The 4,253-nt window shown below is 38.4% G+C and overlaps 1 long non-coding RNA gene across 1 annotated transcript; it reads right to left on the minus strand.

Annotated features, from left to right (window-relative positions):
- Positions 1-1,315: 1,315 nt before the first annotated feature.
- On the minus strand, positions 1,316-2,694 carry LOC132993320 (uncharacterized). The gene is made up of 2 exons (XR_009676449.1): positions 2,572-2,694; positions 1,316-1,541 (listed from the first exon to the last, which is right to left on the minus strand). It is a non-coding gene; the product is annotated as an uncharacterized LOC132993320 (long non-coding RNA).
- Positions 2,695-4,253: the final 1,559 nt, after the last annotated feature.

Genomic DNA, 4,253 nt, shown 5'->3' on the forward strand with positions numbered 1-4,253 from the left:
TATTTGTCAGAGAAGTTAGACTTTGTCAGTGTTAGCAGAGAAATACATTAGAAAAGTTTTATCCATAAACTGTAAATAAATATGAGACATCCAGAAGAAATCAATATTTCAAAGCATACAGTTCATGTTACTGTTCTGACAAAAAGAGGAATGTCTGTGTCTTATATTTACTGATGTCAACAGCGATGACGGTGAACATGACAACTGAAAAATAAATATTTAGTATTTATTATAAGATATTTGTTTTCTATAGAACCCCGTGAAGTCATGGAGTCTGTGGACAGTGTCAGCTTCACACCAAAAACTTTAAGTATTAGAAAAAATTGTGTTTAAGACTGGCATCTATTATTATGAGTTGCAGCTACCTTGTTCAATATTATTCCTACAGATGTGGCTAATAACAAAAAAACACCCTGAGCTGTCACATGTAGTTAACTGTACATTTTGTCTTGTCTGAGGCATTAATTGAACATTTTTGTATTTCTCCTATAGACACAGTGTGGATTATTGGTGACTTGTCCGGCGAGGTGCCCAGAGAGCTGCAGAGACAGAGGAAGAAACCTGAGTCTCAACAACATCTGTATTTGTTGGTTCTTCTGGGGTGGACTTTGGTTGCTTCTCTTCAACAGCTCGGAGGTCTCCCCCGGATGGCCTGAGTGATGTCACCCACAGGCTGAGACTGAGGCGTGTTTTAAACCTCTTGACAAACCCGCCTGTCAAGCTGGTCAGCTACACGCCTTATTGTGAATAACTCTTATCCTTCATCAAATCAAACGACCCCCGTACAGTGTGTCGATCGAGACATGAGCTAATCACACCTATTTGTTTGTTTTGTACCAAGCTGTAAACATGTTAATCTCTGCTGTAAAAACAGACTTTTTTTGAATGTAGTTTTTCAGATTAAATAAATACTTCTATATAAATGCACTCCTTTGTCTCTACTTATGAGTATACATTTTAGATTTGAAATGACAAGACTAAAATGTGCATTAATGCTCAACTCAATAGCTAAGGTAAGGAAGTCTACTTTTACACAACTTTATATTCTTTTGACATTTTTTTTTACCAAATACTAATTCAGTTAATTTCTTAAAATGGGATGGAACAGAGTCATTGCAAAATTTGCCCTTAAACACAACCCCATTCTTAAATCAAGATACATGGAGAGTAAATAAGATCAATAACTTGTGAATAAAAACAGTTCAAAATGATTTAGAAATGTAGTCTTCCCTGATCAATTTCACATAATATCAACTTCTCCCATCTAAACTGGACAAAGGGTTTTAAAATGGGAAGAAAATGGTTTGATTACAAGTTGTTTGGAGGAGATCTATTTTTATTTGAACAGCTGAAGCATGAATACAGTCTTCCAAGGTGCAAACCCTCCTCCTCCTCCTGAAGCTTGTGGAGCTCCTTGATGTACTGCTGTCTTATCTGCTGGCCATCTTCTCTCACCAGAACTTCGACTGTTGAAAAGTCATTCTGAAGAAGCTCGAGCATGTGACATGGATCCAGGAGAACATGGACTTTTAGTGAGGGGTCTTCAGGATGGCAAAGAAAGAGAGAAAATATCAGTTATTCATTAAATCAATTTGTTTGTTCTCATCTATTTTTCTGTATTCATCTGTGTGTAAGAGTACATTTATAAATTCAACAGTGTACTACCCAGACAACAAAGGTACAGTATTCAGGTAATCAACATCTATTCAAAGTTAAGAAGATAAACCTTATTGTAATCATGATGTTTTCAGCTCTCACTCACTTGCACAATGATATTCCACATCAAATTGCCTCAGATTTTGGAGGAAAAATTAAGCAGTTTATTGTGGATAGTACTTCATCTTAACATGAAACAAATATAACCTGAATTATTTAAATCATTAACAGGTCCCAACTCTCTGTGCTTTAGTACAGAACATACAGTAGCTCATTTATTATTAACACGAGCTCAGTACATGGCTGTATTCTTCAAACTATTTCTTGTACTAATTGCTTTATATCTTATTTTAATTATAAATGTTATTTATATTTTGTATTTCTACTGCTGTATTCTTTGTAAGAGCATCTGTAACGATTAATAACTATATTAATAACCAGATTAAATTTCACTGAATTCATACAAAGTGATTATTTTTTTTATTTGGTAACCGTTTGCACAAATGTTAAGACACTATATCAACCATGTAACGTTAATGTCATCCTCTATAACCTACACAGCATATTAGGTTCAGTTAAGTTCATGCTAAGTACTGACGGATAATTACTACACAAAGTTTGTCTTTTAATGTCGACATTTAGGTGGAGTATAACATTCATCATAACGTCAGATAACCATATTTACAGTCTGCGGTTAACCACCGAGGTGAACCTTTAGCTTCTAACATCACACAAACTCATTATGTTCAACAACAACATCTTAACAACAAACATTTCTAAACCATTGTAAATAATGGACTACACTGAGTACAGTTAGCCGACTGGTTTACAAGCTAACGCTAAACAAGCTAGGTCCGTAAATATAAATACTGACACATGAGTATGCAGTAAATATAACACTACTATATCACTTACCGAAAACAACTGAAGCATCAACTTGTTGGATGGTCTGTTAACCGCACAGCAAGCCATGTATGTTGTCAGATATGTGTTAAACAAACTCTCCAAACGAAGTAAAAAAAGAGGAGAAATCAGAGGCTGTTAGCCTCCTGACCTGCTGAACTGACAGACAGATGCAGCGCGCAGAGCTGTCAATCAAATCTGCCACAACCCTTATATGGGCATAGTCGTTTTCCTTAATAGAATAAAATCCGATGAGTTATAAAAAAATTCACCCCCCCACAGTGTGAGGAGAAGGGGCCGTCAACTTATCAGATATATCTCGTTTTTTTGAACCAGGCTGTAAACATGTTAATTCCTGTGGTGAAAACAGGCTTTTTTGGCTGTGGGCTTATGGCACTTCCGGCGCTTCTGCAGCCAGCCTCAAGCGGAACCTCGAGGAACTGCAGTTTTTTGTACTTCCGCATTGGCTTCATTTTTCGAGACCGGAGGTTGCCCCTTGGGCTGGTTCCAAAAGGTTCCCTGCTGGTTCCTTTCACACACTGATGGTAGAGGTCACTATGTAGTATCATCCATCAGAAGTAACTAATACATTCATACACCACCACTGAAGCTGAGGGAGCAATTCAGGGTTAAGTGCCTTAAGGACACATCGGACATGTTGTCCAGCTGGGGATTAAACCCTTGACCTTCCGGTTGAGAGGCGACGACTCTACCTTGTAGAAAGTAACAAACATGCCACAATACATCAACTGGTCTTCACTCCCACCCATACTGGACATTTCAATCAAGTGACCTGGCTCACCTCAAGCTGAGACTGCTTGCCCCCTTTCCATCTGCCAAATGTCACTGCATTATTGAAGCAAAAACAACAGACCACAAGGACTTTTTTCTATTTTTTTTTACCTAGATCGGGTTAGGGTAAGGGTTAGGGTAAATAAGAGAAACAGAAGGTGGTACTTAAAAGGGCATGCTGTTACTTTACACAACCATTTTGTCGTGTTTACACTCCATACTCTGTCATGCTGATCATATTGATCTCACTTGTGCTATGACTGCTTTGTGCCTGAGTCTGTTTTTATTGTGTTGCATCTTTTTCTCACCTGTTGTTATTTTATCTTCCAAACATTCTTTGACTCTAATGTCTTTGTTTCTCATGTTTTTTATGCCTTCTTTTTTTATTTGGCCCAGAGGACAAAGATTCCCATTATATATCCACTTACATGAGTTGTATTGACAATACGGGTTGATGTTTCATTACAGCGCATCACATGTTCCTTACACATACAACACTGTTACGAGCCTGAAGCTCATGAACTTTATGTCATTTTTAACTCCTCTTGTTTTCTCTCTGTGTGTTCTCATATGGCTGCAGGTTGTGAATTAATGAGTGGGGCTGAAAACACATGAAGAGGGAGACAGAAGGAGACAAAATCGAAGGAAAAGCAAGGGGGGGGGGGGGGGGGGGGAGATGGGAAGACAGAGGGGATGAGTCAAGTCTTTACCATGTTCTTTGGATGTGCAGAGCCTTCAATAGCAGCAGCAGCAGCCTGGGAGCACAGCAGCAGAGCTCACTTGGGTGCCACTGAAACCCTTTCACAGAAATATGGCCTACTATTAATGCTAACAGGCTGAACCTGCAGTAGAGGTTGGACTGCAGCAAACCGGGAGCACTTTATTTTGAGAAAATGGCTTTT

Source organism: Labrus mixtus, chromosome 18 (genome assembly GCF_963584025.1).
Source record: "Labrus mixtus chromosome 18, fLabMix1.1, whole genome shotgun sequence".
Lineage (NCBI taxonomy): Eukaryota > Metazoa > Chordata > Actinopteri > Labriformes > Labridae > Labrus > Labrus mixtus.